The sequence below is a fragment of the Elephas maximus genome, chromosome 13 (assembly GCF_024166365.1).
Source record: "Elephas maximus indicus isolate mEleMax1 chromosome 13, mEleMax1 primary haplotype, whole genome shotgun sequence".
NCBI lineage: Eukaryota > Metazoa > Chordata > Mammalia > Proboscidea > Elephantidae > Elephas > Elephas maximus.
The window spans coordinates 65,847,774-65,868,570 of NC_064831.1; the positions used below are offsets into that span (position 1 = coordinate 65,847,774).

Here is a 20,797-nt window from a genome sequence, read left to right on the forward strand (position 1 = left end):
AGGCAGTTTGGGGACATCCAAGGTAACTGGGGGGGGGGGGTGTCTAGATTTAAGGTAAGAATGGGATGAGGGGAGAGCTGAGGCTAGGTGGTGCACGAGGGCTTTGTTCTAGAATTCTGTCTTACAGGCTGTGAGGGGCCATGGAATGGGGTATTTTTGTTTACCGTTTTTTTTTTTTTTAACCATAAAAGCAATATTTATTCATTGCAAACAAATAAGATAATATAGAAGTATATCCTGTAAAGTAGGAAAGTTCCTTCTCTGCCCTTAAATCTCACTCTGCCAGGGTCACACTGTTGTTGGTCTGGTGTGAACTTTTTCTGTGCCTCTGCAAACATATTTACTGTGTATTTATTTTTTTTTAAATGGAATCATCTTATGCACATTCCTCTGCAACTTCCATTTTCCACTGGACAACGTATTGGAAGCATCTGTCAGCGTCAGGGCATACAGACCCGGTGTGCTCTTTTTAATCGTTACCTAATGTTCCATTGTTTGGATGTCACGTAATTTACGTAACTAATCCCGGGTTGATGGATATTTAGGTTGTCTTCAATTTTTCACTGTTACAAATAATGGCTCTGTGAATATCCATGTCTATATATATCTTGCTGATACGTGTAAGCATTTCTGTAAGATAGACTTCTAGATGTGAAATTGATGAGGTGAAGAGTATGCTTATTAAATTTTGATAGGTGCTGCTGTATGGCTCTTCAAAATTTGGGCCTGTTTAAGCTCCCACCCTTGGTATATGAGAGTGACCATCTCCCCATACCATCCCCAGCACTGCACATTATCAATCCTTTTAATTTTTGCCAATCCTAGAAAATAGCTTCCTGTGGTTTCAACACTTACTTTCCTTCTCCCCAGCAAGGCAGAGTAAGTTTTCATGTGGTTATTGACCATTTGTGTTTCTTCCTCTGTGAATTGACCATTCATATCCTTTGCTCGTTTTTCTTTTCTTTTGGCCTTTTTCTTATTGATGTAAAGGAGCTTTTAGTATATTAGGGATTTTAAAACTTCTGTCTGTTATGTGTGTTGGAAATATTCTCCCTAGTCTGCCATTTGTCTTTTTTAACTTTTGTTTATGATATCTTTGGCCATATATAGTAGAAGCTTTAGATCTCTGTTTAGTCAAATCTGTCAGACTTCTCCTCAGGGCTCGAGTTTCACGTCTTGCTTGGCAAGGTTCCCCGTAAGGGTTTGAAGTGGAGCTGGAATGAGGTCGGATTTGTAACTGGGAAAGGTAACCCTGATTGCCACTGGTGAAGGGGGAACAAAAGCAAGAGGACATGTGGCAGCTGAGACCACTGTAGTGGGTGGGGGTGGGGAGAGTTGAGAAGGGGATGAGTTTGAGAAATACCCAGGAATTGGCTGACCATGGTGATAGGCTGTGTGAGCAACAGGGAAAGAGAGAAGATGACTTTGACATGAAGCCTGGGTGTTTGGCTTGGGGGACTGTGTGGCTGATGCCATCAAGTGTCTATATGAGCACATATATGTACACACGTGTACGTGCTCCACCTCCACCCACCGAAGCAAGACACATTGTGGGTTTGGAAGTTCTGGAGATGGGCGCATATGCTCTGGTTCCCTGCCGGGTGTCTACTTTTATGGAGTGTCTACTTTTTACTCTTTACCAAGTACTGTACAAGGCACTACACACACACTTGCACACACTCTTCAATCTCCACTCCCGTATGAAGTATAGCTTTAGAGACAAAGAATCAGATTCAGAGAGGTTAACTAATTTACTTAAGGTCACAAAGCTAATAAGTGGCAGAAAGAGGGTTTTTTCATTAATCTAGATCCAACCATCCACAGACAGAATTCTTGCCAGGGCACGGAGGAGCCATTAATTCATTTCTAACCTGACCAACCCAGTTTCATCAGGGGCTCCTGGCGTGAGCACTAGAGCCAGATTGCCTGGGTTTGAAACATGGCATCATCACTTACTGGGCAAGTTACTTCATTTCTCTGTGCCTCAGTTTGCCCATCCCAAAAATGGGGATAATAATAGTACTCACCACATAGGGTGGCTGCAGGAATTAAATGAGATAGTGCTTGTCAAGGGCTTAGTGCACTGAGGGATCATTGGATGCCATCTCTGATGACAATGACAATGGTGATGGTGCCCACCCTTCACCTCAGTGTCTATGCTGCTGCACCTTCTCCTTTTCTCCCTCTACCCTCCCTCCCCCTGTCACTTCATTCTTGTGCTGGCTCTTCCTCAGTTCCCCATAGGAACTTCATTCAACATTTACCTTTGAACCTCTGTCTTCTGTTTTCAGCCCCCAAACCCTTGGCAGACAATGAATTAAAGCCCAACAATCAGCAAAACCATTCTTGGAAAAACGATTGATGTCGCACTTAGGTAATCCTCACCCAAGCTGTTCTGGTCAGGCATTTTCCATGGGCCTGTGCATTCATCCCAACATTGCCCAGTTTCTGAGAACCAGATCGCACAAGTCCAAGTGTTAAAAGCCCCTTCCTCCCTGAGTGAGGATGCTCCAGTGGACTTTTGAGCCGGGGATCTGAGCTGACCCCAGCCCAGCTGAGTTTCTAGTCTAGCCACAAACTGTCACTGGATCCTCGATTCCAGGACAAGTAATTCTCAGCCATCATGGCTCGGGAAACTTGTCCACAGGAAACAAAAGCAGGAAGCACAGCAAATTCCAGAGCACAATTCCTTATTGTGAGCATATCTGAGCAAATCTTGCGGCCATGGAGGGGGTGCTAGGTGTCCAAACTGGGTTAAAAGCCAAGCCTGCACCCAATTTAAATTTGTCCTCTGCCAAAAAAATTTACAGAAAATCACCAAATTCACCACTATGGATATCTCATTATCAAGATAAACTTCCAAGTAAATAAGTCCTCATGGCAAAGAATGGATCCAATTAGAATTCTGTTAATCTAGCCACGGTTATTGCCCATTTCCTTGTGTGATTTTTTCTTTTTTCAGTTACACTCTATCAGTCACATCCTTTTTATTCTTAACCAAAAGGATGGCAGAACACTCTCAGTACCCTCCAGCAAACCAAAAAACCACCTGCAGTTGAATCGATTCTGACCCATGCCAACCCCATATGTTGCCGAGTAGAAATGCACTCCATAGAGTTTTCAAGACTGTGACTTTTCAGAAGCAGATTTCTAGCCCTTTCTTCCAGGGCACCTCTGGGTGGGTTTGAACCGCCAATCTTCCCAGCATCTAGTGCTCACATGCCAGAAACTTCAAGTTTGCTGGAAAAATCCTCACAATGAAAGTCTTTTCTAATGGCCTCAAAGAAGCTATCTGGTACCCACTGGTGGGGGGAACAGTGTATTACACTGCAGCCAAGCCTTCCTTCTTGGAGAAGGGTGCTTCTAGACATTAAGAACTTTCAACTTGAGGCTCTCACATGGATCACCTGTCAGCCCCGTTTTTATCTTGAGGGGTTGCTTCTTCTTCTCCCTGGCCCCTTGGTGCCCCACAGGAGCATACAACATTTAAGGTGATAATTGCCCAAGTGAAGCACCGCAAGTTCCAACTATGAATCTACAATTAAGCTGTCATCTCATTGTCCTCATTTGCAGCTCCAAGGCCCTGTTGGAATCTTCCTTTTTCCCCTAAGTTTTCCATCCAGGGCCAAGGTTCTTCTGAGTTGGGGGCCCCAGGGCCATTCTGAGAGCTGGTCCCAGACCTGAGTCAGGGATGAAGCTCTGAACACACCCAGCCTTTGTTCTAAAGTCAAGTCCAGGGCTTTTGAATGTGGGCCAAGGCCCCACCTGTTGCAGAGATGCCACAGCCCCCCTCAGCTCACACCTCGCTTCTTCATGTAGGGTTGTCCTGTTGGCAGATCCTCACCAGGGCCTGGGAGCTCCCTGTCTTTCTCCTGGGTGGGCGACCCGGAAGAAAGAAAGGGTTGTTAGTTGCTGTGGGGTTGGCACCAGCTCGTGGCAACCTCACGTATAACAGAAGGAAGCAGTGCCTGGTCCTGCCCCGTCTCCCTGATTTTTGATGTCTCAGCTCATTGTAGTGGCTGTTGCGTCAGTCCATCTTGCTGAGGGTTTCCCTCGTTTTTGCTGACACTCAACTTTACCAGACACTATGTATGTCCTTTTCTAATGATGTGTCCAAAGGAAGCAAGACAAAATCTCGCCATCCTCACTCCCAAAAGGACCTGAGTTCTCTTATCCAGAAAGCCATCCAAATGTGATCTCAAACCAAGTAGGGTAGGCTCTGCTCCCCTGCTGGCCAGTGGGGATGTACTGGGATAGGCAAAGTTGTGCTGCACTGACAAGTACTCCCTGAACTCTCAGTGATTTAATGCAACAAAGTTCCCTGCTTTCCTCCTCTGCCCTCTGACCTCACATGACATGTCCAGTGGGGAGAGGGGCGTGGTGGAGCTCTGGTCCACACAGTAACTCAAGCACCCAGGCTGATAGAAACTCTGCCATCTAGTAGCTGCCCCATCTGGAACATGTGGCCTCCTTCAGTCACTGTGGCAGAGAAGAGAATTATAGAGTCACACTCTGGTTCTTAAATGCTTTGACCCAGCAGTGACACGTATCACTTTTGCTCACAGCCCATTGGCCAGAACTTCTCATATGGCCCCCACTAACTGTAAGGGGACAGAGGAAATGGTGGGAGCCCTCAGACACTCAGTGAACAGTAAACTTCTCTGGTATGAGGGGTGTTATGGGACCACTCTCAGAGCATGGGCTTCAGGAGAGCCAAGACTATGACTTCCTGTTCGGTCCCTCCACCTGGGGTGACTGAGGCCAGGGAGGCCTACAGTGACTCAGAGGGTCCTGATGGGAAAATCTTTGTGGAGGAGTCCCCCATGGATAAACGAGCCCATGGTAGGCCCAGCTCCTGCATCCACCACCCTGTGCTGTGGTCCAGGCCTGGGGTTGACTCTCTCTCCTACCCCATTGATCACTTTCAGTACCAACACCATCCCCTAAGGTGAACTTCCCTGGAGGGGAAGCAGGATTGGTAGTGAGAATGAGTTCAGTTTTGGAGGGAGAAAAACCAGGAAGAGATATTCAGAAGCCACTGTATCTAAGGGTCTCAAACCCAGGAGAACACTAGTCTGGAGAGAAAATTGGAAGTTGTTGGCTTTCTTCCATGCTTTTGTTCTTTCAACAAATACCTATTGAGTGACCACTATGGGCCATGTAACGTACTGATTACAAATGTAGATTCTGACACCAGAACACCTGGGATTGAAGGTTGGATCAGCACCTTATTAGTGCTGTGACGTTGGGCTAGTTACTTCTCCCCTCTGCCTATTTTCTCCTCTGTAAAATGGGAATACTTATAGCCTTTATCTCCTTGGGTAGTTGTGTGGATTAAATTGGTTAATATATGTGAAGTGCTCAAACAGTGCTAGGCTCACAGTAAGGGCTCTTTAACTGTTAGCTATCATCATCATCTTCATCATCACCATCAAGTGCCAGGTGCTGATCTAGGTGCTGTTGGAGTAGATGTCAAGGTCTTTGCTCTCACAAATGAGAGGGGAAATGGAAAATAAACAAGCAAATGAATGAGTTGAGATGATAATTACAAATAATGATGTACTGTAAAATATAAATCAGGCACACAAAAAGGTGTTCAACATCATTAGTCATTAGGGAAATGCAAATTAAGGCCATAATGAGATACCACTACACTTCTATTACAATGACTTAAAAAACAAAACCTGACAATACCAAGTGTTGACAAGGATACAGAGCAACTAGAACTCTCATATATTGCTAATAGGAATGCTGGTGGTACAACCACTTTGGAAAACAATTTGGCAGTTTCTTATAAAGTTAAAAATACACTCACCATAACCAACCAACCAACCAAATGTCCTTCAATTGGTGAATGAACTAATAATGGTCTACTACTCAGCAATGAAAACAAAAAAATTCTGAACAAGCAACAGTACAAATAAATCTCAAATGCATTATCTAAGTGAACAAAGCCAGACTGAAAGGGCTACATATAGATGATTCCATTTACATGACATTTTGGAAAAGATAAAACCACAAGGATGGAAAACAGATCAGTGGTTGCCAGGAGCTGGGAGTGCGGATGGGGTTGACTTCAAAGGGACAGCAAGAGTGAAATTTTGAGGGTGAGAGAATTGTTCTTTATTTTGTTTGTGGTGGTAGTAGTTGCACAGCTATATACACGATTGTCAAAACTCTCAGAACTGTTCTCTAAAATGGGCAGATTTTACTGTATGTAAATTATACCTCAATAAACCTGACTTTAAAAAGTTCACTGTGGGATTATTGAATCAGGGAAAACCAAATTTATAAATAAATCAGTCGGGGTGGTGTGGCCTTGGGGTGAGGGGAGCTCCCTCAGACGGGGGTGGGGGAGATGTTGTGGGGGAGGGGGTGGTCAGGTCAGGGAAGGCTTTCTGAGTTGAGACCTGGATGAGGAGGAGGAGCCTAGCAGGTGCAGATCCGGAGGAGGCAGAGAGAGTAGCAAGGCGGCCAGTGTGGCTGGAGTGAGCCCAGTGAGCAAGGAGGAGTGAGAGGGACAGGTTGGGGAGGATTGGATACCTCCTTGTAGGCCAGGCTAGGGGGCTTCGAGTCTCCTCCGGATGTGATGGGGCCACTGGGGGGTACAGGGAGAGGGTGACTGAAGCATGAGTATAGGCAAGATGGCCAAGGGAGGAGAGCAGAGGGAAGGGTGGGACACAGAAGCTTATGAAGGTGTCTAGGAGTGTGGAGGAGTGTGAGGAAAAAGCGAGGAAGGCCGGGTCAGGAAGCCAAGGCAAGAGAAAATGCTTCCCACAGGAGGGGGTGGTCAGTCAGCCAGCCTGAGGCAGGGGGCTGGTGTGTGTGCCTAGCATGGGCAGATGGGGTCCTGGGGACCTTGCCAAGGGTATTGTGCAGGTAGGGGGGTGGATGCCAGACACCTGGGTTGAGGAGTACCAATGGCGAGAACATGTAAGTGATAGTTCTGAGAGGTAGTGGGACAGACCTGACGGGGAGCGATGGGAACCTCAGAGAGAATGGGGTGGAGTTAGCCCATTTGTACATTTGCGTGTGTGAGTATGTCAGGAGAGCAGTGTGAACAGGAGCGCAGAGGTGGGGCTGGCCTGTGGGGGACATTGGGAGATGGAGAGGAGGACCTGGACTTGAATGCCAGGCCAGGGAGTTTATGCCTCTGGGGCTGTGATCAGTCAAGGGCTGGCCACTGAAGGGGTGTGGGGTACGGAGGGAGGCTGGTGCCTTGAGGCCCATACCTGAGGCAGGAGGCACCATTGAACCCAAGCTGGGCTGGGGGATCCTGATCTGCTCTCGGGAACCTGTGCTGAGGCGGGAGGCTCCATCTTTGCCTGCATTTACCTGCCTGTTCTTCCTCCACAGTGCATGCTGGAACCAAGACAGACAGACTGCCGCTCCCCGGGCCCCCAGAGGCCCATCTGTTTGCCTCCCGCTGCCGTCTGACCCAGGTAAGGGGAGAGAGGTGGGCTCATGTCCCTGCCTCATGGCTCTGCGCCGAAGGGGGAATGCTTTGGGTGTGAGGGCTAGGCTGACTCATCCTTGGGCCCCTAACCCAGCCTGGCTCTCGATTAATGAGCCCCTGCCAGGGGCAATGGCAGGGTGTGGGGGACACATGTGAGGTTTGAAGGCCCCAGCAGCAGTAGCTCTCCTATAGTGAAGTTCCTAAACCTGAGAAGGCTGGCCACCCCAGCAGCCGCCCTTCCTCACCAGGCTGTGTCCTTCGGGGCTGAAAGACCGTGTTGTTGTTGGTTGTGTCAAGTTGGTTCCGACTCATAGAACACATAATTTCTCCAACCCCGGTTTCGCTGTCACTTGCCCACTGCCTGCGGTTTGGCTGTACACACCTGCCGAGTGCTGTGGCTGTAGGAGGTTTTGCATCTGTGGCTCCACTCCCCTTGCTATCGCCCTGGATTTTTGCTGCCATGCGTTGCTGTATGTGCAGCCTTGCTCTGTGTGTTTCCATGAATGGCGGCTCTTACTTGGAAAGTTCCCAGCTCGCTGAGGGACTCCTCCAGAGGAGAGGCTCCTCCCAGCCCAGGAATGCGCCCCTGGCAGGCAGCATTTCTCAGAGGCTCCCGGGAGTCCAAGGTGGAGGCTTTCTGCTTGGTGCCAGGCTCCTTTACGGCTGGATGGGTGAGGACTAGAGTTGCCAGATAAAATACAGGCCACTCAGTTAAATCTGAATGTCAGACAAACAACAAATAATTTTTTAGTATAAGTATGTCCTGAATATTTTATGAGACATACCATTTTAATTGCTAAATATAGCAACTCTAGCCGAGCCTCCTCTTCTGGCCATTCGGCCTCTTCTGACCAGTGCCTCCAGTGCCGATGGCAGGCGTCCTGGAGCCAGGGGTGGTCCGGCCTGCTCAGGCCACGATCAGTGGGCACTTTTTCACCCCCAGGTCCCTCAGGCCATCTCTGGGGCTGAGACCTGGGAGTTCTGGGCCAGAGGTGAGAGCAGCAGTTCTGGCTGTTGGGATGGGACACAGAAGGGTTTCTCTTCTTTCACCCTCTGGCTCTCTGTCAGCAGAGTCCAGGCTGAGGAGGTCACGGGGTGGGGTGGGCTGGGGCTTCGCACCTGTGAACAGAGCTGTGAGACAGGCGTGGAGCTGTGAAAGGAATCGGTCTGTTCCAGGAATAGAAAATTGTTTCATGAGCTTGGAACTCGGAGAGCTTGAAGGTGTGAGGGGCAGGGCATGGGTAACGGGATGAGGCAAGGATGGACAATGGAGGGCTTGGAATGTCCTGTTTCTGCATCCTTTAACATCAGGGAGCCACAGGAGATGTTTTCTCCCTAAGTGAAATAATTTTCTGATTATTAAGGTAGTATATTTTCTATAGGTTATCTATCTATCTGTCTGTCCGTCTGTCATCTATCTCGCTATCATCTGTCTGTCATCTATCATCTATCTATCTGTCTGTCTGTCTATCTATCTATCTAAAAGTATTTAAAGCATGAAGTTTGAGCCCTTTGCATGCTCTCTTCCTCCCCAGGGCTAACCACTGCTAACAGTTCCATGTATATCCTTCCAGACTTTTTTTCTATGCACTTATAAATATATCTAAAAAAAAAATGGGATCATACTAGTTATAATGCTCTGTCATTTGATTTTCACTTAACAATATAGCATGTGGATCATTCCAGGTTCTTCCGCAGACTTATTCCCCATCCTCTTACATCCGTTGTATGAATGGTCTGTAAATTATTTATCAATTATTAATCCTGTCAGTGGCCATTTAAGTTGTTTCTGGCATTTGAATATTTATAAACATCACTCAAGGAACCTCCCCGTGCATACATCTGTGTGTACTTGTGTTATGGGTTCTTCAGGGATGTTTCTGGAAGTGGACAGCCTGGGCGAGAGGGCACGCCCATTTTAGCATACTGTCCATGCAGTCAGATGGACCTCCAGAAAGGTGGTGCTGGTTCCCACTCACACAAAGCGGGTGACTGTGCACATCATCAATCACTTAAATGCCTGTCAACCTGATAGGTGAAAATGACTTTGTTTTACATTTCTTTGTTCATTCATGAGATTGGGCATATTTGCATATGCTTGTCAGCCATTTCTACTTCTTCGTTTTTCTATTGGTATATTCTACTATCCATTCATTCAGTACTTCCTGAGCACCTACTATGTACTGGGCACTGTTTTGGTTAGGGACCTAACAACAAACGACACTGACAAAAAAATACCTGCTCTGTGGAATGTATGCTCTAGTGGAGGAGGGACGGCTAAGAAGAAACAAAAATAGTGAAATGTAGTGTGTATGGGAATGTTAAGTGCTAAGGAAAGGGAATGAGAAGTGCTGGGCAAATTTAGAGGTGGTGGCCAGGCCTGGCTGAGAGGTGACATTTAAGTAAAGACCTGCAGGAAGCGAAAGTGAGTCCTGTGGATGTCTGGGGGAAGCGTGTTCCAGACAGAGGGAGTAGCAAGTAAAAGGGCCCTGAGTCACCAGCAGGCCTGGCCTGTTGAAGGCACACTGAGAAAGCCAGGGTGGCTGGGGCGGTAGAGGGTGGGGATGAGGCCAGGGAGGGAATGAAGAGCCAGATCATGCAGGGCCTTGTGGGCCACCATAAGGACTTTGCTTTTACTCAAAATGAAATGTGGACCCATGGAAGATTCTCATTACTGATATGATGTCATCGAAAATGCGTTTTAAGAAAAGATTTTATTGTGCTTTAGGTGAAAGTTTACAAACCAAGTCAGTCTCTCATACAAAAACTTATCAACTCCTTGCTATATACTCCTAGTTGCTCTCCCTCTAATGAGACAGCACACTCCTTCCCTCCACTCTCTCTTTTCGTGTCCATTTGGCCAGCTTCTGCTCCCCTCTGCCCACTCATGTGTTCTCCAGACCGGAGCTGCAAACATAGTCTCATGTGTCTACTTGATCCAAGGAGCTCACTCTTCACCAGTATCATTTTCTATCCCATAGTCCAGTCCAATCCCTGTCTGAAGAGTTGACTTTGGGAATGGTTCCTGTCTTGGGCTAACAGAAGTTCTGGGGACCATGGCCTCTGGGGTCCTTCTAGTCTTAGTCAGACCATTAAGTCTGGTCTTTTTATAAGAACTAAAATCCATTTTAACCAGACCACTGTGGCTTCTGCGAAGAGGGGCTAGAGTGGAAGCAGAGAGACCAGTCAAGAGGCTGACAAAAAGATCTAGAGAAGAGGTGGGGGGCTTGGACTAGGGGATCCCGGTGGAGGTGGTGAAGAGTGGGTAGATTACAGATGTGTGTTAAAGGTAGAGCTGATAGAATTTACTGACAGCAGGGATGGATTACCCCATAAGCAAGGTAAGCACGTGCTTTGGGCATCAACAAAACAGGGGCACCAGTTGTCCAAAGCATCAAAATTGAAGTATGAACCATTTAAAGCAAAATTGGAGGAAGTCAGTTTTTTGTTGTGGGAGGTCAACAGAGTTTTACATTGATTGTTGAAACAACTAAGTTCACTGACTCATTTTCTTTGTTGCAGAATATGTGGGATATAGTAAAAATATTAGTACCTGCATCCACTAAAAATTTTATAATCCAGTTCATCTCATTCCATTAAAATGACATATGCCACTTTTTCATTCATGCTAGTATCATAGTTGCATTTAAAAAGAAATTACATCATGGATAACTAAGACACGCGCACACATATTGTTCTTGTTGTTTTTAGGTGCTTTCGAGTTGGTTCTGACTCAGAGCAACCCTGTGTACAACAGAATGAAACACTTCCCCATCCTGTGCTATCCTCATAATTGTTGTTATATTTGAGCCCATCATTGCAGCCACTGTGTCAATCTATCTCACTGAGTGTCTTCCTCTATTTCATTGACCCTCTACTTTACTAAGCATGATGTCCTTTTCCAGGGGCTGCTTCCTCCTAATAACATGTCCAAAATATGTGAGATGAAGTCTTGTCATTCTCACCTCTAAGGGGCATTCTGGCTGTACTTCTTCCAAGACAGATTTGTTTGTCCTTCTTGCAGTCTGTGGTGTATTCAATATTCTTTGTGGACACCATAATTCAAAGGCATCAATTTTTCTTCCGTCTTTCTTATTCACTGTCCAGCTTTCAAATGTATATGAGGCTATTGAAAACACCAGGGCTTGGGTCAGACAGACCTTAGTCCTTAAAGTGACATCTTTGCTTTTTAACACTTTAAAGAGGTCTTTTGCAGCAGTTTTGCCCAATGCAATGCATTGTTTGATTTCTTGACTGCTGCTTCTGTGGTGTTGTAGATGCAAGTGAAACAGACCCTTGACAAATTCAGTATTTTCTCCATTTATCATGATGTTGCTTATTGGTTCAGATGTGAGGATTTTTGTTTTCTTTATGTTGAGGTGCACTCCATACTGAAGGCTGTAGTCTTTGATCTTCATCAGTAACTACTTTAAGTCCTCTTTGCTTTCCACAAGTTGTGTTGTCTGCGTGTCGCAGGTTGTTAATGAGTCTCCCTCCAATCCTGATGCCACGTTCTTCTACATACAGTCCAGCTTCTCGGATTATTTGTAACTCACATATTCTGTTCAAATGCATGAATAAGCAGAGGAGAGGGCAGCACAGATCATCAGTTTTAGGGCCCTCACTTGCCTCAATCTAGCCCTGTCTGACAGATTGTGATGGTGTCAGTGGTAGAGAGAAAGGAACCAAGGACCGTTCCAAGGGTTTTGGCCCAAGTTAACTGTTAGGATGGGGTTACCATCAACAGAGATGAGGAAGAGTGAGGAGGAGCAGGTTTGGCACAGGGCAGAGCAGGAGCTCAGCTGTGGACAGGATCAGCTACATAACAGGTGCAAAACTAAAATGTGGGGCCCCTTGTCAAAAAAAATGAAAAAATAAATAAGTGTGGGGCCCTTCTGACCCCCAGGTCCACAGATCACATGCCTTGAAGCCAGCCCTGGCTGTGGACATGTCACATGAGATGCCAGTTGACATCCAAGTAGAGATGGAGAGTGGACAGTTGGATACATGGGACTCGGTTCAGGGGAGTAGTCTGGCTGAAGATAGAAATTTGGGGTCATCAGTATAAAGCCAGTATTTAAATCCAGTCAGCAAAGCAGTGAGTATAGGTAGAAAAGGGAAGAGGTCCAAAGACCGAGCCGTGGGACCTCCATCAGTTAGAGCTTGGGGAGCTGAAGAGGAACTTTTCTGGCAACTGAGGAGGACCAACCAGTGAGCTGAAGGAGAAACAGGCAGATAAGGTGTCCTGGAAGCCAAGGATAAGATCTGTTTCAAGCATGTGTCAAATCCTGCTAAGAGGTCAAGTAAGATGGGACTGAGAACTGATCATTGCATTAGCAATTGCGAGGTCGTGGGTGACATTGGTGAGAATGGTTTCAGTGATGTTGGGGGGCCAGAGGGGACGAAGGAGAGTAAAATGCATCTTATTGATTTGCAAGAGCAAATTGATTGATTAGGGGATTAAGGAATTTAACCTTTTAGCTGTCATGTGTTGCAAATAATTTTTCAGTTTTTTTTTTTTTTTCTGTTTTTTTTTTTTAACCCCTCAAAGGGTTAAACTTGCCCCGTGGTCCAACCAGTCAACCTTTTTCCTTAGAGTTTCTGGTCTTACTCACTGAAAATTTTTCAAACGATTCTCCTACATTGTTTTCTAGTTGTTTGTGATATTTTAAAATGCTTAAATCTGTAGTTCATCTGGAATGCATTTGAGTGTGTGGCTTGAGGTAGGGATCTAAGTGTTTTCTCCAAATGGCTAACCAGTTCTTTCAGCACTGTTTATTGAGTAAGCTTTCCTCTCCCCACTGCTCTGAAGCTCCACTCCTGTCATCTGCTAAATGTCCCCATAGTCTTGTGTCTGTCCAGGTCTTGCTGTTGATCTTTGCCTGGGAAGAGATTTAGGAAGTCTAGAGAATTGACTTAGTGATTGACTAGGGGTAGAGACGGAGGAGGTAGAAGGAGTGGAGATGACACAAATTTACCTTCAATGGGGGAAGGGGGAAAAGGCAAAAGGCACTTAGGGACAGGGGCTCTCATGTCCTGAGGGCCTCTTATGTGCTGGGTGTGGGAACTGTCAGCTTGTACCACAGTTCTGCAAGGCTGGTATTCTATCTTCCCATTTGCAGATGAAGAAACTGAGGTTCAGAGGGGTTTCATCACGTGTCCAGTGTCATCAGCTCCTAGGTGGTGGGACTGAGACCGGAAGGCAGCTCTCCCCAGCTCTTATGCCCTGGTTCTGTCCCTGGTTCTGTGGCTCCCAGCCTTCCGTCCATTTCAGGAAGGTTGGCAGGGCTCCAGGTACAAAATACAGCCCTACCTACTCCACTTTGCATCCTCCCTTGCCATTTGGCCAGGTCTTGAAGGTTTACCCATTTCCAAGAACAACCTGTTAAAACCAAAATACTCCTGGCAGAGAATCACACGTTAAGTTTACAGCTAACATCTTAATTATCAGTTAACACCTCTGCAGGGATTAGCTGACAGCCAGCTGAGGGCACTGAATGGGGGCCCATGTGATGTGTATCTGGGTTGGGAAAGGCCAGGAGGGAGGGGGAGCTAGAGGGGAGGGGGCAGGTACCCAGCAATTCACAGCTCTGTCCGGGGCCTGGGTGGGAAAGAAAGAGAGGTGGAGCCATCCCTGTGGGTGAGATGGCAGGAGGAGAGCTGAGGGGGCCAGCGCTACAGAGCGGGAGGGGAGTGTCAGCTTTTCTGCAGAAACCTGAAGTTGGGGCTCACAGAGGGAGCTGGCATCTATTAGACACCTGCTGTGTCCCCCTACCAGAGGAGGCTTGTCACGTGCTCAATTTCAGGAAAATTGGGAAATCAGCAGCCCATGAGCCACTTCGAGCACCAGCTGCCAGCAGTCATTCAGACGTGGGACTCATCTCTGACACCCACAGACCTGATCTGTCACCCAGGCCTGAGAAGTAGTAGGAAAAGAGGTCAAGGCACCTGGAGCCTCCTCTAGTTCTTTGAGGGCCAGTCTACCCTGCCAGGATCAGAGCTCAGTGTGTGACTAAGATCAGGGCTCAGTGTGTGCCCAGGATCAGGGTTCAGTGTGTGACCAGGATCAGGGCTTAGTGTGTGACCAGGATCAGGGCTCAGTGTGTAACCAGAGTCAAGGCTCTGTGTGTGCTCAGGGTCAGGGCTCAGTGCGTGGTCAGGATCAGGCCTCAGTGTATGTCCAGGGTCAAGACTCAGGGTATGACCAGGTCGGAACTCAGCCTGTGACCAGGGTCCGGGCTCAGTGTAGGGCAGGGGTCAGGGCTCAGTCTGTAACCAGGGTCAGGAGGGTCAGGACTGTCTTTGGCCCTGGGGAAGAGGAAACTTAGAACTCCAAGATTGGCTGAACTCCTTAGCCTGAACTAGGACATAATAGGAGGCCCAGGTATGTCCCAGGTGGGTATTGTTTCTGCCCACTGTACTGCTGCTTGGGGCTAGCACATTGGGGCTGACGTTGGGAGGGTAGAAAGGGCCTGTGACTGCTTCTCTAAAGCTGGGGTTCCTTTCCAGAGGGACTTCCTTCCCCCTTCACCTCACTCTGCCCAGGAAAGACCAAGCTGCTTTGGCGGCCATCATGTGTCTTAAAGTGATTGGCTTCCCAGTTCCTTCATCAGGTCTTCTGACTTGGGCTTTGCCTTCCTAGGACCCTAGGGCTAAAAGCAGTTCCTCCCTCCTCTTTCTACCTCCTCCCTCTCCTCCCCATGTCCTCCTCCTCCCTCCATTCTCTACCTCCTCTGTCCTCTCCCTATGCCCACCCTGCTCCTTCTCTGGCCTTACACCCAGTCTCTGGCAGTCAGACCCTGAGGTACCCAGATGCACTCTGAAGACTCCAGAATTTATTCCAGAGGCCAGTAGTTTCCAAACTCTTTTTTCTTCAGCAGTTCAGACATCTCCCAGGGGATCCTAGAGTGGAAAATAGGCTCAATCATTCATTCAGCAAATATTTACTGGACTCCTACTCTTCCAATTATGATGTTGGTGAAGAATATTGAATATACCAAGGACTGCGAGCAGAACGAACAAATCTGTCTTAGAGGAAGTACAGTCAGAATGCTCCTTAGAAGCAAGGATTGTGAGACTTTGACTCACGTACTTTGGACATGTTATCAGGAGGGACCAGTCCCTGGTAAAGTAGAGGGACAGTGAAGAAGAGGAAGACTCTCAGCAAGATGGATTGACACAGTAGCTGCAATGATGGGCTCAAGCATAACAACGTTCATGAGTATGGGGCAGGACTGGGCAGTGTTTCAGTCTGTTGTATGTAGGGTCACTATGAGTCAGAGCTGACTCGAGGCACCTTACAACAACACAACAAGTCTTCCAGGCCCAGAGGTATAGCTGTGAACAAAACAGAAAATAGTGCCTGCCCTCAGGGAGCTAATGGTCTATGGGGAGGTGTGGCTGAAGGCAGCAGGGTGAAGGGCCTTGCCCGCTGCCTCCACCCTTCTCACTCCTTCTGCCTGGTGGCCCACAGGCATCTCCACAAACACAAGGGTTCACAGGCTGGTTCTGGAAACCTACTGTCCCTCAAGAAAACCAAAGGAGAAACTGAAAGAGAGGATTCCTTTCTGCAGACAGGCAGCCCTAAGATGGGCAGGACCCTGAGGGAAACTAAGACAGAGAAGAGGTAAACCTGACAGGAAGGGAGAGACAGTGTCTCAGGGAAGAGAAGAAGCCCACCTTCTGTGGACTCCCCCACCTGGTGGAGAAAGGGGATGGATCCCTCACAGGTATGGTGACCAACTGTCCCACTTTTAGCACAAAAAAGTTCTATGTTCCAGGAAACCTCTCAGTCCCAGGATGGTTGGCCAACCTACTCGCAGGCCTCTGTGACCTTGAGGCATAACCTCTGCCCCTGGCCAACCTAGAGCATCCAGCCAGGCTGTACTCAGGCCTCTGAGAAACTGGCTGGCCAGATCTTTGCACCACCGTGCCCAGGGTTGATGGAAAGCCACTGGGGCTCCCTGAGGGAATGCTGAAGACAAGTGAGGGGCTATGGCCCAACCCCATAGGCTGCACCTGGTCAGGACACCTGGCTCCTCTCCCTGGTTCTGCCTTCAGCTTGCCATATGTTGCTGGGAGAGGTGGCCTTGAACATAGACCTCATTGGCCTTGCCTGATATATCTCCATTGCTCAGGACCAGAGTTGGCCTGGGGAGTTTTGTAGAACATGAGATGTGGCCTAGGTTAACAGGTTGCTGTAGTCACTGTGGTGGCTTGGGCACCTGCCCTTGGAGTGCCAGCATTGGGCTGGACAGGTAGGACCTCGCCCTCAGGAGCTTCTGCTCTTACTGGGGAGACAGTTGTATAAACTAGAGGTTGAAATTGTCAGCCCCAGTCAGGGATGTGGCTTGTGGATGTGTTTTGTTGCATTTTAGAACAATTTGGGCTTTTAAAAAATTAAAACAATTTCAGTATGTAAAAATTAATTTACATACCATAGAATTTACTATTTTAAAGTGTTTGTTGTTGCTAGTTGCTGTCGAGTTGGCTCCAACTCTTGACGACCCCAGTACAACAGAATGAAATGTTGTCCGGTCCTGTGCCATCTTCACGATCATTGGTATGCTCAAGTCCGTTGTTGCAGCCACTGTGTCCTCTGAGTGCCTCCCAACCTAAGGGGCTCATCTTCCAGCACTATATCCAAGATTCCATTGGGGGATCCATAGGGTTTTCACTGGCTAATTTGGGGGAGTAGATCAGCAGGCCTTTCTTCCCAGTCTTAGTCTGAAAGCTTCAGTGAAACCTGTCCACCATGGATGATCCTGCTGGTATTTGAAATACCAGTGCAGAGCTTCATAGCAACATGCAGCCACCACAGTAGGACAAACTGACAGACAGGTGGTGGTTTAAAATATATAAGTCAGTGGTTTTTAGTGTATTAACAAGATTGTGCAACCACTACCGCTATCTAATTCCAGAACATTTTAGCACCCCAAAAAGAAACCCCATACTCATTAGCAATCACTCTTTATTCCACCCTCCCCCCAGGCCCTGGCGACCACTTTTGGTCTCCGTGGATTTGATTTGCCTATTTTGGATATTTTGTATAAATTGAGTCATACATTAAGTGGCCTTTTGTTGTCCGACTTCTTTCACTTGGCATGTTTTCAGGGTTCATCGATGTTGTACATGGATCAGTTCTCCATTCCTTTTTAGGGCAGAATAATATTCCATTGTGTGTATGTACCACATTTTGTTTATCCATTCACCAGTTGATGCATATTTGGGTCGTTTCCACTTTTTGGCTATTAGGAATGATGCCCTATGAACATTTGTGTACAGGTCTTTGTGTGAACATGTGTTTTCAATTCTCTTGGGTCCATACCTAGGAGCGGAATTGCTGGGTCATCAACCAGTTTGGTTTTAAATGCCTGTGCTCTCCAGTTCTCCTCCTTCCTGGCTGGTCCCTATTGCAGTACCTTTGACCCCTTCACTCACTTTCCTTTCCTCCCTGGTCCTGTAGACATCTAAATTTTCAGCCTTTGGTTACAAAACAGTGAGGGAGGGAAACACTAAGGCTAAGGGAGCCGAGGAGGAGCCCCAGGGGCCTTCCTGGAGGAGATACCACCTGAGCTTAGCTTAGGCTGAGTGGACATTTTCTAAGGCAAAAGTGGTAAGGGAGAGTGCTCCTGTGGAGGGCAAAGGCAGGCAGTTGTGAAACCACCTCTCCCTTCTCCACCCTGGTGATCGAGCCCACCGGAGGGGGTGGGGTGTGGGTCGGGGGAGGGATCCAGGGACCAGCCTGAGATGCCCTTTCTCCCTTCATCTGTGCTTACCTTCCCTTTGTCTGTGTCTGCCTGCCTTTTGCTCAGGGAACTGCAAACAGCTTAATGTGGCTTGCGAGAAGAGGAAGATGAGGGAGTGGTTTTAAGCTCTAATAAAGAGAGCTGAGAGAGGGATGTGGATGTGGGGGCAAAAAGAGGAGAGTCTATGGCCCTGCCTCAGCTGGGGCTGGCAGAGTCCGAGGAGCTAGGGGAGATATGACCCTAAGCCAGGACACTCCATATCCCAAAGTGGCATTTGGATTTCCTCCCTGAAGGGGCAGGTGAGAGGCAGGAAGGGCCTCACCCTCCAGGCTCGCCTAGAGCAACCGGGCCAGACCAGCCGCTGCACACACAGCCTCCCAGGTTTCTGCTCTGCTAATTACACCCTGACATGCACGGAGGTGAGGAAGGGATTTTCTGTGAAGCAAAATCTCCCGTGAAATATTCAGGCCATGCTGGGCTTCACTTCCTGGCTGGCCTAATCTTTGCTGCTTGGCTTGGCTACTGCTGGAGAGGCCACGTGTGCCTGGGTGGCTACAGGGGGACTTTTTTCTTCTCAATGGGGAGAGGTTTTCATGGGCTCGAAAAACCAACTTTGAGCCTAAGACACTGTATGCCTGTGTTTGTGTGTGTGTGTGAGTGTTAGACACCATACCTTGTATGTGTATTTTCATGTGTGTGTGTGTGTTTGAGGGTGTGTTTCTGGGTGTGTGTATACTTGCTTATGGCTAGCCTGTGTACCTTAATTCCTGTGTATAGGTCCCTGAATGTGTGTGCCTGCTTCTGTGAGGACGCACCGCCGTGTGTAGCATGTTGCTCCTGGCTCCGTGGGTTGTCCGTGAAGCTTCTCGACTACACCCTTGTCTCTCTGATGGGGGTGAGGGGTGGTGTGAGTTTCTCTCAGTGGAAGATAGGCTGCCACTGTGTGTGGGTTCAACCTGTCCCGGGCATTGCACGCAGGGTTTTAGATGGGGTTTGAATAGGCTTGCAAGTATCACAAGCTCAGGGCCTCAGGCATGCCAGGCGGCAGCTGGCCTGCTGCATATTTAAGTCTTCTCTCTGGCTTTTGTTTTTAATTTTCACAAAGTCTTGAGGATTTGAGAAGGGGGTCAGAGAGGGGAGGGTGTTTGTTTCTGAGAGCTCATTGACCTGGGACACGTGTGTCCCTGTGTGGCTGCCCCCAGCCCCTCCAGCGCCCCACCTGTCTCTTCCTGGCCATGAAGCCCCTGCATTTGTCCCGAGGTCACCCTTCCAAAGCCTTGCATTTGAACCTCATTCACTCAGCCACATTTCACAAGGTAGGCTGGGCTGAAATTGTCGTACCCATTTGACAGATAAGGAAACTAAGGCCTGGAGAGAAGAGACCTGCCTGAAGTCATTTGATAAGCCAGGCTAGGAATAAGATCACTGGGGCTTCCTGCCTGTGTACAAGCCATGTGCCTCCAGCTCCAGCCCTGGGCCCTGAGTGGAGGGGAGCCTGCTGTGAGGAAAAAGGCCCTGTTTAATGAATGAATCCAGCTGGAGGGTGTCCCCTTCTCCACAGGGAGCTCTCCTCCCGTCTGCCATCACTTAGCATTGTCCTGAAGAGATGGCCCAGGCGCCTTTCATCTCCAGATAAACAGTCAGGGCCACAGGAGGCAATAATATTGATGTCCATCATTGATATTTCCTTATTGTGGCTGTAATTAGCAATTCTTGCACGGTTGAGGCCTGATCAGGCAGACAAGTGGAGGAGCTCCGGCTTATTAATGTCAGCCTGTTAATGTCACACTGACAAGGCTGATGGTGGGAGGGAGCGGGAGAAGCAGGGGGCTGAGCAAGAGAACAAGGTCAACTGCCCCCCCTTCATCCAGCCACCTCCCTTCCAGGCACTTACTTCCTTGGGCACAGCCCACTGGGAGTACCCCTCACCCCGTATAGCCCCAACAGAGTTCCCTGCCCAGGCTGCCTCCCTTACCCTTGGTCCCATGTCCTCCTTATTCTGCTTAGATAACAGCCCCTATGTCCTTGGGAAAGCCCAAGACACCAGCCCCAGAGGCTCCATGTCCTCCTCGATAGCTGGAGGTGAAAGGGCAGCTCCCCCAGCCCTCTGCCCTTCACCTTCAGCAGGGACAATGCCCCCGTGCAGGCTCCCCACACTCAGATCCCCACACCCACTGGTGGCCTCCACAGCTCTATCTGGGGGTCCCTGCCTATGTCCTCTCAGCCATGTACTGTTTCAACCTCCAGAGCTTGTGTCTCAGCCTAGGCGACTTCTCTGGGACTACAAGGGTACCCACACATTCAATTCATCCATGCATTCATTCACAAACATTTGCTGTATGCTGTGTGCTTGGTGCTGGGTGCTTGGTGCCAGCCCCCTTAGCAGTCCTAAGGATGCTGAGATTGGGACCTCCTGGGTCCTTCCTGGTCCACCCACTTCAGGCTTCCTTTCTCCCCCAGGGAAATCTTGGGCCAGTATTTCCCTTCCCCTCCCCAACCATATTGCTTGCCTCAGTGCCCCTCCACCAGGCATGTCTCTTTAGATCTCTTCCCTTCCTTGAGCAGGCGAAGCTGAGCCAACCATCACCTGGAG

At 48.4% G+C, this 20,797-nt stretch overlaps 1 protein-coding gene across 2 annotated transcripts in view; it reads left to right on the forward strand.

The window, feature by feature from the left end:
- Nucleotides 1-20,797, forward strand: part of LINGO1 (leucine rich repeat and Ig domain containing 1) — a 226,098-nt gene that overhangs the window by 149,627 nt on the left and 55,674 nt on the right. For both annotated transcript variants that reach the window (XM_049852559.1, XM_049852558.1), the window contains one exon: nucleotides 7,357-7,442. The gene's annotated coding sequence lies outside the window, so the exon portion shown is untranslated. The remainder of the gene's footprint in view (nucleotides 1-7,356; nucleotides 7,443-20,797) is intronic.